Below are 13623 nucleotides of genomic sequence, written 5' to 3'. Positions count from 1 at the left end.
AGGAATTGAAGAATTGTCCCTCTGTCACCTCCCGCCATTGGCTAAGAAATACTGTGTTCTGGGGGCAGCTAGGTGGCGCAGTGGATAGAGCACCGGCCCTGGAGTCAGGAATATCTGAGTTCAAATCCAGCCTCAGACACTTAACACTTACTAGCTGTGTGACACTGGGCAAGTCACTTTAACCCCAATTGCCTCACTAAAAAAGAAAAAGGAAAAAGGAAAAAAAGAGAAATACTGTGTTCTGATTAGCTAGTTTTTGCGTGTAGATTATAATCCTTGAGTAATCGAACCAATGGTGAAAAAGGGGGAGGGTCCATTTGCATTAGGGACTAGGGATAAAAGGGGCCTGCGGGCCTCCTTTTTTTGGTCACCCACCAGCTGCACACTGGGTGGACCATTCTCCTGAGAATGACAATAAATGAGCCTTTGACACATTACTACCTCTGAGTTCCAGAAAATTATTGCAGGAGTCATTTTGCTCACAGGAAGCTAGGTGGTACAATGGATAGACTGCTGTGTCTGGAGTCAGGAAGACTCATCTTCATGAGTTCAATCTGTCTTCAGACACTTAGTAGCTGTGTGACCCTAGGCAATTTACTTTATCCTGTTTGCCTCAGTTTCCTCATCTGTAAAATGACTTGGGGAACAAAATGGCAAACTACTCCAGTATCTTTACCAAATAAAAAAAAACAAAACTGAAGAGTTGGAAGGACATGATTGAAATTATTGAATAACACCAGCAACAACAAATTAAGCCTTAAAAGAAACCAGAAAATCTATGGCTTATTCAGAGTTTTAACAATATCATTTTATATATTCTTAGAACTCATTATTAGAATATGCTCAAGGCCTGCATATTCCATTAGAATAATTTACATTTGACATATATAATTATCTGATCTTATTGCTTTCTAAAAATTTTCCAGATCTATTAATTCTCCCCTTAGGAGGATTAGCATATAGGCAACAATATTCTTTGTAAGTGGAAGATCTCTATGCCTAGGCTCAATGGCTACACAAATGAATTTACTTAAAAGGTGCTTATTTTAATCCAATTATAACAAAAGATGTGGGATGTGTAAATATACCAAGTGATTAATTCCCAACTGTATACAGAGAACGGTGTATATCAAATGAGTTGTCTAAAGAAAAACATGTTCAGTTGTTAACGATGGTCAGATGGAATGGGTATCACACAAATAGATCACTGCTCTTAAATACCCTCTGAATAATGGGGACATATTTAAGATGACTCTCGTGTAAAATTTGCTTGCCCTTCAGAGAATGTTTTAAATACAGATTTCAAGGACCTAATCTCTTTTTGTTGTTGTTCTCATAGGATTTTTAGCTCCAAATTTTTCTGCCACTCTCCCTTCCCTTCCCTCTCCCCAAGACGGAAAGCAATCTGATATAGGTTATATTTGTGCAATCACATTAAACATATTTATACATTAGTCATCTTGTGAAAGAAGGATCAGAGCACAAGGGAAAACCCTCAAAAAGAAGGGAAAAAAAAGCCCCAAAGTAGCAACAGTATGGTTCAATCTGCATTCATAATCCACAGTTCTTTTTTTTTCTGGACATTTAGAGCACTCTCTATTATGAGTTCTTTGAAATTGTCTTGGATCATTGCACTGCTGAGAGGAGCCAAGTCTACCACCTTTGTTCATCACACAATGTTGCTGTTAGTGTGTACAGTGTTCTCCTGGTTCTGCTTCTCTCAGTCAGCATCAGTTTATGTAAGTCTTTCCAGGTTTTTCTGAAATCTGCCTGCTCATCTTTTCTTACAGCACAATAGTATTCTATTACATTCATATACCACAACTTGTTTAGCCATTCCCCAATTGATAAGCATTCCCTTGATTTCCAATTCTTTGCCACCACAAAGAGAGCTGATATAAATATTTTTGTACATGTGGCTCCTTTTCCTTCTTCTATGATCTCTTTGGGATACAGACCTAGCAGTGGTACCACTGGGTCAAAAGGTATGAATAGTCCCATCGCCCTTTGGGCATTAGTTCCAAATTGCTCTCCAGAATGGTTGGATCAGTTCACAGCTCCACTAACAATGCATGTGTTCCATTTTTTCCCACAGCTTCTCCAATATTTATTATTTTCCTTTTTTGTCATATTAGCCAATTTAATAGGTGTGAGATGGTACCTCAAAGTTGTTTTAATTTGCATTTCTCTGATCAATAGTGATTTAGAGCATTTTTTCATATGGCAATAGATAGCTTTGATTTCTTCATCAGAAAAGTGTCTGTTCATATCCTTTGACCATTTCTCAATTGGAGAATGACTTACATTCTTATAAATTTGATTTAGTTCCCTATATATTTTAGAAATAAGGCCTTTATCAGACATACTGGCTGTAAAAATTGTTTCCCAGTTTTCTGCCTCCCTTCTAATTTTGGCTGCATTGCATCTGTTTGTACAAAACCTTTTTAATTTAATGTAATCAAAGTCTTCCATCTTGCATTTCATAATAATCTCTATCTCTTGTTTGGACATAAATTGTTTTCCTCTCCATAGATCTGAGAAGTAAACTATTCCTTCCTCTCCTAATTTTTCTATGGTATTACCCTTTATGTCTAAATCTTGAACCCATTTCAACCTTATTTTTGTATAAGGTGTAAGATGTTGGTCTATGCCTAGTTTTTGTCATACTACCTTCCAGTATTCCTAGCAGTTTTTGTCAGATAGTGAGTTCTTATCCCCAAAACTGGAGTCTTTGGGTTTATCAAACAGTAGATTACTATAGTCATTTCCTACTGTCTTCTAATAACCCTATTTTAGAAAAAGAAATTGAACAAGTTATTAATGCTCACTAAGAAAAAATCCCAAAGACTAGATGGATTTATAAGTGAATTCTACCAAACATTTAAGGAACAATTAATCCCAATAATACATATGCTATTTGAAAAAAAAATAGGTTATGACACAAATATAGTTTTTAAAATTTTGTTTATTTATTTATTTTTAGTGAGGTTGATTGGGGTTAAGTGACTTGCCCAGGGTCACACAGCTAGTAAATGTTAAGTGTCTGAGGCCAGATTTGAACTCAGGTACTCCTGACTCCAGGGCCAGTGCTCTATCCACTGCACCACCTAGCTGCCTGCACAAATATGGTTTTGATACCTAAATCAGGAAGAGCAAAAAACAGAAAGAAAACTATAGCCTAATTTTCCTAATGAATATCTATAAATAAATACTAGCAAGGAGAGTATAGCAATATATCACAAGACCATATTTTATGACAAGGTGGGATTTATACCAGTAATGTAGGGCTAGTTTAATATTAGGAAAACAATCAGCATAACTGACCATGCCAAAACCAAAAACATCAAAAATTATATGATTATATCAATAGATGCAGAAAACCTTTGACAAAAAACAACACCTATTCCTATTAGAAACACTAAAAAGCATAGGATTCAATGGCACTTTTCTAAAAATGATAAGTAGTATCTATCTATTTTTTTTGTGTGTGTGGGGTCAATGAGGGTTAAGTGACTTGCCCAGGGTTACACAGCTAGTAAGTATCAAGTGTCTGAAGCTGGATTTGAACTCAGGTCCTCCTGAATCCAGGGCCAGTGCTTTATCTACTGTACCACCTAGCTGCCCCCAGTAGTATCTATCTAAAACTAAGAGTAAGCATTATCTATAAAAGGGATAAACCTGAAGACTTCCCAGTAAGAGCACAAGGAAAATGATGTCCATTATCACCACTCATTCAATATTGTAGTAGAATTACAAACTATAACAATAAGACAAGAACAAGAAATTGAAGGAATAAAAATAGGCAATGAGGAAACACAACTCTCACTTTTTACAGATTATATGATGGTATACTTAGATAATCCTAGAGAATCAATGAAAAACAACTGAAACAATTAACAACTTCAGCAAAGTTGCAGAATATAAAATAAATCTACATAAATCATCAGCATTTCTATATACTACCAACAAAACTCAGCAGCAATAGATAGAAAGATAAATTCCAGTTAAAATAACTGAAGACAATATAAAATACTTCAGAGTCTATCTGTCAAGACAAACCCAGGGATTATATGAACACAATTACAAAACAATTTTCACATAAATAAAGACAGATCTGAACAGTTAGAGAAATATTAATCGTTTGTGGGTAGGCCAAACCAATATAAAAATTACAATTCTACCTAAATTAATTTACTTATTCAATGCCATACCAATCAAATTACCAATGAATTATTTAATAGAGGTAGAAGAATAGTAATAAAATTCATCTGGAAGAACAAAAGGTCAATAATATCAAGGCAATTAATGAAAAAAAAGATTAAGGAAGGTGGTTTGGCAGTTCCAGATTTCAAACAATATTACAAAATGATAATTATCAAAACAATTTGGTACTAGCTAAGAAATAGGATGGTGGATCAGTGGAATAGATTAGGCACATAATAAAAGTAGTAGATCACTATAGTAATCTAATGTTTGATAAACCCAAAGATCCAAGCTTCTGGGGTAAGAACTCACCATATGACAAAAATTGTTGGGAAAACTGGAAAGCAGCTTGGCAGAAATCAGTCATATACCAACATCTCACACCATATACCAAGTTATGGTCAAAATGGAAAAATGATTTAGACAGAAAGGAAGGTAACATAAGTAAATTAAGGGAGCATAAAAATGTACCTGTAAGATAAAGAAAGAGTTTATGACCAAAGAAGAGATAGAGAGGATCCTGGGGAGTAATATAAATAATTTTGATTACATTAAGTTAAAAAGCAGTTGCACAAACAAAACGAATGCAACCAAAATTAAAAGAAAAAAAGAAACTGGCAAAAAAATTTGCAGCAAGTTTTTTCAGATAAAGGCCTTGTCTCTCTAATATATAGGGAACTAAACCAAATTCATGAAAATAAGAGCCATTTTCCAGTTGATAAATTGTCAAAGGATATGAACAGCCAGTTTTCAGAAGAAGAAATCAAAGCTATCAAGTCACATAAAAATGCTTTCATGTACTACTCATTAGAAAAATGCAAATTTAAATAATTCAGATACTACCTCACATCTGTCAAATTGGCTAACATGATACAAAAGGAAAATGACAAATGTTGGAGGAGATGTAAAAAAAATGGAACACTAATTCACTGCTAGTGGAATTGTGAACTAATCCAATCATTCTAGAGAACAATTTGGAACTACATTTAATGGGTGTATATAAAACTGTGTGTACCATTTGACTTGGGAATACCATTACTAGATTTATATCCCAAAGAGATCTAAGGAAAAAAATTATTTGTACAAAAATATTTATAGCAGTTCTTTTCGTGATTTCAAAGAATTGGAAACAGGAGGAATGCCCATCAAATTGATGAATGACTGAACAAGTTGTGTTATATGATTGTGATGGAATACTATCATGCTACAAGAAATGATGAACAGGATGGTTTCAGAAAAAAAACTGGGAAGACAAATATGAACTGATGCAAAGTGAAATGAAAGTAGAACCAGGAGAATGTTGTACATAGTTAACAGTAGCATTGTAAGGATGATCAGTGCTGGAAAACTTAGCTACTCTGATCAAGATAATGGGCCAAGACAATTCCAAAGAACCCATGATGAAAGATGCTGTACACCTTCAGGGGGATGGGGTGAGAGAGAAAGCTGATGAACTCCAAATGCAGAATGAAACATACTTTTTCCACTTTATTCTTAGTTTTTGTTTACGTCTTCTTTTGCAACATGGCTAAGATGGAAATGTGTTTTGCTTGTCTTCACATGTATAACTGATATCAAATTGTTTGCCTTCTTAAAGAGGTGGGAAGGGCAGAAGGAAGAGTGGAAATTTGGAGCTCAAAATTTTTTTTTAAATGAGTGCTAAATATTTTTACATGTAATTGGGAAGCATTTAATGAAATAAATAAAATTTTAAAAAACAAGTTATGGCATATGAATGTGATAGGATACTATTATCCTGTAAGAAATGAAGGGAATAGTTTCAGAGAAATCTGGGAAGACTTGTATGAACTGATGCAAAGTGAAGTGAACAGAACCAGGATAATAATTCATACAATTACCAAAATACTGTAATAACAAACAACTTGGAAAGACTTAGAAACACTGATAAACACAACAATCAACTAGAATTCTAGAGGATTTATAATAAAACATTTATTCACCTCCACATGGAGAGATGATAATGGACTCAGAATATAGATTAAGGCAAATGTTTTGTGGTTTTGTTTCTGGGTTTGTTGTTTATTTTTGGTTTTGGCAACTGTGGCAAGAAAATTTCTAGCTGTGACAAGTAAAACTAAATGTGTGGTAGTCTATTTCTGTCCCAAGTGTAGGGAAAATTAGCTAGGGTTAACTTATAAATTAGAAGCTTTAGAACCTTTGGGCATTAAGCATTTATTAAAGTATATTAGATATTAGTAAAGAGAGAACAAGTGCCTCTGAAAGATAGGAAAGCCTAACTAGGATCTACAGGAGAGAGAGGAGAAAAAGCCGCCTTCATCTAGGAGTCTCAAGCCAAAAAGAGGAAGTTCCTGTGCCTGTGAGAGGAAGCTCCCTGCGGGTGGGCTCCAAGCTAATTGGCTGATAGCATTCAAGTCCATTGATTGACATGACTTGAAGACAGTCCATGAATAGAACGTGCTGAGGTCAGAGTTCAGATCCTCTGGCAGGAACAAGGCTTTGTGAGGTAACTTCCTGACACTAGGCTGACCCAGGCTCTCTCAGCAGGTGGTCCCCTGGAAGTCCCCAAACCCCTATTATTAACAATTTTCTCATATAGCTGAGGTCCCTTGCTGTCAATGTGATAAGAGAAAGACTGTGATGGGAAAGAAACTTTCTCATATTTCTTGCTGCACTATGATAACAGGACATTGCCTCAGTCACTCCAACTGCACAATGAAGGTTGGGAAATAGATCCCAATGCCTTTTCTTACTAGCCGGCAGGAGTTTTTATCTCCCACCTTCTGATGGTATACCCTGTTCTTCCTCTTCTGCTTTCTGTAAAATTCCATTTTTGTTTGTTGCTTTTATATTTGCATTCACATTCAGTTTGTTGAAGCTAATGCTCTGGGCCCTCTGACTATTTATACGGATGAACCTACACTCTGAGTACAAAACCAAACCAAACCAAAGACAACTATCTCTGCATCGTTGATTTGGTGATTTATTTCACTATACATGTTAGTAATGGGTCTTGTTTTTCTTGTTTGTTTAATAGCAGCAGTGGAGGTATGGTGAGAATGAGAAAGGGGAAGGGGAAGAATTTGGTCCTGGGGCAACTTGGTGGTACAGTGGATAAATCACTGGCCCTGGATTCAGGTGGAGCTGAGTTCAAATCCGGCCTCAGCCACTTGACACTTACTAGTTGTGTGACCCTGGGCAAGTCACTTAACCCTCATTGCCCCACCAAAAAAAAAATAGTGCTAAAACAAAATTGAATTTTAAAAAGAATATAACCCCCTTGAACGGTTTTAATGCTTCTACTTCTCTATCGATCTTGGCACCTATTGCAAGTATTACTATATATACTAAACATTAACAATGATAAAATGCCTATTAATGCCATTCAAAGTTGCTTCCACCTCCCATTTTTGTGCTCTTATCCTTCTTTGATAGAATGCAAGGTCTTTGAGGGAAGGTACTGTCTTTTCTTTTGCATCTGTATTCCCAGTGATGTTTGGCACATTGAATATTAATAAATGCTTTGATTCAAAGCTGGTGTCCCAGGGCCCTGTCTCCCTTCTTATATTTTTATCCTTCCTCTTTACCCACATTACTTTTTGACATCACTACCATTTTCACCACCATGTCATGGCCATGATACCACTGTTAGCACCATCATTTCAATCACTATCACTCCCATCGTCATCACTCCCAACACCATCATCTTCATATCCACCACCATTACCATCATCATCATCACTGCAACCATGATCATCTGCATTTACTGTGTGTATGTCGGTCTTACTATATGTAGGTCACCATGTTATACTCTGAGGATACAAGGATGTCTTCAAGTAAGGCAAGATTTTGTTGAGACCGTAGGATATGCCTACTTCTCAAGGTTGTTGTGAAAATCAAGTGGAATAATGGTTGACTAACTGTATGATCTTGGGAAAGTCACTTTACTTCTCGGGGACTCAGCTATATAATTGAGGAGTTGACTAGATGATTTTTTACATTTTAAAAAAATTTGAATTTAAAAATCAGGGGAAAAAACCCAAGTATTTCCACATACACAATGGAATACCAAAAAAAACCCACAACCAACTATTGTATATGAAACAATTAATCTTTATTGCTTATCATTTGTGGTTTTTTAAAATAAAAAGTCCACTATAAATTCCATACATTACTTTCAAAACTGTTCTGCTTGTCTGTGATTTTTTCTCTTCTTTTATGTGCATTTTGTTGTTTTTTTCAAACAGCAAAAATCTACCTTCTCTGTCTCATTAGCCACTTAAGTGAAAATGAAAAAGAAATTCCTGTAACACACATAAATAGTTAAGCAAAACAAATTCCTGCACTGGCCTTGTTCAAGAACAAATATGTCTCACTCTATCCTGAGTCCTTCACCTCTTTATCAAGAAGTAGGAAGAAAGTTTCATCATGAGGAAAAATGTTATTCCCCTCCAGAGAGAGAGAGAGAGAACTGAGACTCTGTAAATTGAACCATTTTTTTCTTTATTTTTCTTGCCTACCCCACCCCCAAATGTGGCGAATGTGGAAATGTTTTGTACAACTTTGTATGTATAACAAGTTTTGTATTTCTTGCCTCTTCAATTGGTGGGACAGAAGTGGAGGAATGGAGAGAATTTGAAATTGAAAGTAAAATAAATTTAAAAAAAATAATGCAGACTAAAAAGTTTTTTAAAAGATTTCATTATGAGTCCTCCAGAATTACAGTTAGTCATGAAGCTGATCAGAATTCCTAAGCCTTTCAAAATTGTTTGTTCTTTTATGCCCAAAGGGCTATAGAATTGTGCATCCAGTAATACCACTTCTAGGTTTATATACCAAAGACATCCCCAAAAAGAGAAAAAGACCTATTTGTACAAAAATACTTATAGAAGCTCTTTTTGTGGTGGCTAAGAATTGGAAATCAAAGGAATGCCCATCAATTGGGGAATGGCTAAACAAGCTGTGGTATATGATGGTGATGGAATATTATTGTGCTATAAGAAAAGACAAGCAAGATGATTTCAGAAAAGCCTGGAAAGGCTTGTATGAACTGATGTATAATGAAGTGAGCAGAACCAAGAGAACGTTGTGCACAGAGACAGCAATATTGTTTGATGAAGAACTGTGAAAGACTTAACTATTCTCAACAATACAATGATTCAAGATAATCCCAAAGGACTATTGAAGAAACATACTATCCACCTCCAAAGAAAGAAGTGATACTGATGGAACACAGACTGAAGCATGCTATTTTTCACTTTTTAAATTTTTTCTTTTATTCAAGTTTTCTTGTACAAAATGACTAATATGGTAATGTTTTACATAATTGTACATGTGTAACCTATAGCTGATTGTTTACCACCTCAGGTAGGGGGGAGGGGAGGGGAGAATGGAGGGATAAAAAGTGGAACCCAAAACTATAGATAAAAATGTTTATTACTTTAAAAAAACAGTACTAGGGGCAGCTAGGTGGTGCAGTGGATAGAGCACTGGCCCTGGAGTCAGGAGGACCTGAGTTCAAATCTGGCCTCAGTCACTTGACACTTACTAGCTGTGTGACCCTGGGCAAGTCACTTAACCCCAATTGCCTCACTAAACAAAAATTGATGAAAAAAAAAACAGCATTAGATCTCGATCCCAGCTGAGTGACCTTTAGACAAGTCACTTCACTTCTCTCTCAGGGCCTCAGTTTCCTCAGCTGTTGGAATGGATGATTTCTGAAGCCTCTTCTAGCTCTCATTTCCTATCAGTCTAGGTTATGCACACCATTCATAACTTTACTTTTGACATTCCCCCAGCCAAGAATGCCCTCCCCAACTTCCTCTTCGCTTATCTAAGTCCTGTCTATCTTTCAAGGTCCACATGAAGCCCCACCTTCTCTGCACAGGCTTTCCTCACCATCCCAGGCCCGGTGATCTCTCTCTCCTTTCTCTGAATTCCATTAACTGTCTACACCATTCTTCTGACACTTAATATGTTCTGCCTTGATCTATCATTATTTTTTTCAGTTACTAGGGAGTACTAATATATAAAATGAATTTTAATTTTTCATCCAGGCCTTTCAATTACAATATATCCCATCATTCCTATCATTCTGAGCTCCACAAAACCTGGCCTGTATCTTCTTTCTTCATTATAGTGCCTGAACACATGGTACTCACAGTCTATAATACCAAATTGGTGACATACTATATTTGTTAAAGATCCCAAAATAAAGTACTTTGAAAGGATGCTTTTCTCTTTTATCCAAGCCCTGTGATTTCATGGTTGTTGGTTCCAGTGTAGAAACCTCTTCAATCAATGTAGATCAGCAACTGTGGTGAAATTAATAGGCTTAAAAAGCTGTCTCACAACAAATTAAGAAATTTAACTTGTACATATCAGAAGCAAAACTCAAATGAAGGTCTTCCTGACTCAGAAGCCAACTCTCTAAACATTTAAACATGATGTTCCCGAGATGTTAATCACTGACTTCACCTTTATGTGGTCCTGTCTCTCTGACTAGATTCTAAGCTCCTTAAGGATAGAGATCCTGTCTTGTACCTCTTTATTTGGACAGCACTAACACTTTGCTTTCCAAAATAGGTAATAAATATTTATTCATGATTCCCCAAACTAAGCCCTTTCCATCCCTAACAAGACCAAGAGTTTATAATTTTCTCTTTCAAAGTGGAGCTCATAAGGGCTCGGAGGCAGAAAATTCATCCTTCATTGGGAAGCCAAAATGCAGGGGACAGATTTGGTATCTGATTGACTCAACCTGATTCCCCCAAACTTTGGCCTTTTTCTTGTGGCTGCTTTCATTGTCTGCCCTTTCTGATGCAGTCAAGACTCATCTATTCACATCAGGGAAATCTGTAAACACTGGCAACAACTATGAAAAAAGGAAAAACTATAAAGATACGTCATGGTCATGGTAAAAAGACTAATCCCAATATCTTATATGAGCTGATCATCCTTTCTGTCTAATTAAAATATCACTCCCAATCTTTATTCATGCCATTAGATATGGTTTTGGTTTACTTTTTGCTAAGTTTATGTGAACACAGTAATATACTCTGCTTGTTTGTGCTTAAAAAAAAAATCTGAGCCAAAGTGTAGCCCATAACTCACTTTCTCTAGGTCTGATAAAACCTTGCCTGACATTCTGGGTCTCCTTAGCACTCGCCCATTCTATTTCAACCATTAATTCACTCTTTTTTGCCTGGTAAGTGTTCCTGAGGTGTATGCATTTATTTCCATTTCCCCCAATATACTTTATGAATATTTTTTTTTTTAGCAAGGCAATTGGGGTTAAGTGACTTGCCCAGGGTCACACAGCTAGTAAGTGTTAAACATCTGAGGCTGGATTTGAACTCAGGTACTCCTGACTCCAGGGCCAGTGCTCTATCCACTGCACTACCTAGCTGCCCCTCCCCCAATATACTTTAAGCTCCTTAAGGGTAGGGACCATGTTGGTTGGTTCACCCATAGATGCTCAGAGCACATGTAGACTCCTTTCTAGACACTTTAACCATGCTATATTGGACTCTTCCTTACTGAATCCTACTTCTCACCTCCCTTCCTCCCCCAGCAGGGAGTTGGCCCTGAGGCTCAAGGGGAACAGGCAGCCTTGGGGCTCTGCCCACCAAGGCCAATGACTTCAGCATGAAGAGCTCAGCCTTCAGCTACAAAGATGAATCAGAGAAACATGCTGAGGAGGGGGGAGAGGAGGAGACACAGAACAGCATGGTCTTGGGAGAAAGAGCACTGGCCTGGGAATCAGGACATCTGGATTCTAGTCTCAGCTCTATCACCACCTAACTTTGTGACCTTGAGTTACTCCTTCCAGTTCTCTGGGCTCCTCTGTAAAATGAAGGGGTTACATGAGATGGTCTCTGGGGTCTCTGGAAGTTTTGCCAGTCCATGATTCCAAGGTTAGGCACTCTGGTAAAAGGGCAGAGAAGTAGGGCTGGGATGAGGGCTAGTTAGGGGCAGTTCTGAGATGAAGGGGAGGAGGTAGAGAAGGCTTGGAACAGGAACTGATTACAGAATGGGATGGTTGAAGAGAAAAGATGATAGGTTAATGAGGAAACCTCCCTCTCACACAGGCCAGCACCAGGGGACAGGTGGGAATATCCCACCATACCAGCATTAGCCAGGCCAGATGCCTTCCTAGAGACCCCCAGGGCAGTCTGTGGTGCTCCAAAATGGGCAGAGAAGATGGGGGGGGGGGGAGGCATGGGAGAGGAATCCACAGAAACAGGATTATTAGGCCCAGAAGAATCCTAATTGCTCATCTGCTACAACACCCTACTTTTACATAGGAGAAGCCTGAAGCTTGGAAAAGAAAATGTCCTTTCCCCTCCAGAATCTGGGAAATCTGTTAAAGTGCCTCCCATGAATAGGATGCTACAGAGGTTCTCTGTCTTCAACCTCTTAAAGGAGCTGGGCCAAGGGAAGAGGAGAGATAAGGAAGAGTCACATACCTTCAGCAGGTGTTGGGCAGTATAGAAACCAGCTGGGCCACTGCCTACCACACAGATGTGAGGGGCCAGCTCTAGAGTAGAGTAGCTGTCGGAACCCTGTGTGTGAGGAGGGGGATAGGTCAGACACATTTCATCTCATGCCAAGGATATCCCCTCACATGCAGAAGTAAACTTCAGCAACAACCTCTTATAAATGACATAGCTTTCTCCTCCTCCACCTTCCTTTGTAGCCTACACTTTCTCCTGTCACCTTTCCCTGTACCCAGTCTCCAGCAGTTCTAGGGAAAGTCAGCAGCTCATACAGGGAAAGCCTTTACACCTCACCTCCACCATTCATTCATTCTCTCTATGAACAGTATTTCAATTTCTCACTCCTTCCCTCACAGGGCAGCTAGATGGTGAAGTGGACCGAGTGCTGGTCCTGAAATCTATGTTCAAATCTTGTCTCTGGGTGACCATGGGCAATTCACTTAACTTCTGTTTCCCTCATTTTCCTCATATGTAAAATGGGGGGTGATAACACCATCTACTTCTCAGGGCTATTATGAGGATCAAATAAGATATTAAGGGTAAAGTACTTAGCACGGTGCCTGGCACAGAATAAATGCTATGTACCGAGTGGTGGGGGAGGCAACAGCAGGAAGCCTCCGGGCCTGAGGTCGCACCGCCCAGCGCCAGCAGCCCCAGCCTCAAGGACCATGAAGCGCCAGGGAGCGCCCGTGCACCGGCGGGCTTCGAGCTGCAGCGCAGACGACACTCAGCTCTTCACCTTACGTCATGCAAGATGCTCCGTCCCCAAAAGTCTTTCCCCTTTTGTCACTCCAGAGGCCGTGTCCCGACCTCTCCTTCCACGATCTCTCCGGGTAAACCCGCCCCCTTCTGGGAAGAGCCCAATCCTCGGACTCCACCTTCCGTCATTCACAGCCCCACCTCCAGCTTCCGGGAGGTAAGAGGAGACAGATGGTACAAAGAC

General features: G+C 38.5%; 1 long non-coding RNA gene across 1 annotated transcript in view; it reads right to left on the bottom strand.

Moving 5' to 3' along the window:
• Window positions 1–13516, bottom strand: part of LOC122754503 — a 19923-nt gene extending 6407 nt beyond the window's left edge. The window contains exons 1-2 of the long non-coding RNA XR_006356374.1: window positions 13266–13516; window positions 12651–12746 (exon numbers count right to left, since the gene is read on the bottom strand). This is a non-coding gene — a long non-coding RNA (uncharacterized LOC122754503). The remainder of the gene's footprint in view (window positions 1–12650; window positions 12747–13265) is intronic.
• Window positions 13517–13623: the final 107 nt, after the last annotated feature.

The sequence above is a fragment of the Dromiciops gliroides genome, chromosome 4 (genome assembly GCF_019393635.1).
Source record: "Dromiciops gliroides isolate mDroGli1 chromosome 4, mDroGli1.pri, whole genome shotgun sequence".
NCBI lineage: Eukaryota > Metazoa > Chordata > Mammalia > Microbiotheria > Microbiotheriidae > Dromiciops > Dromiciops gliroides.
The sequence above is the reverse complement of the archived record's forward strand: the minus strand, read 5'-3'. Positions and strand labels throughout refer to the sequence as shown.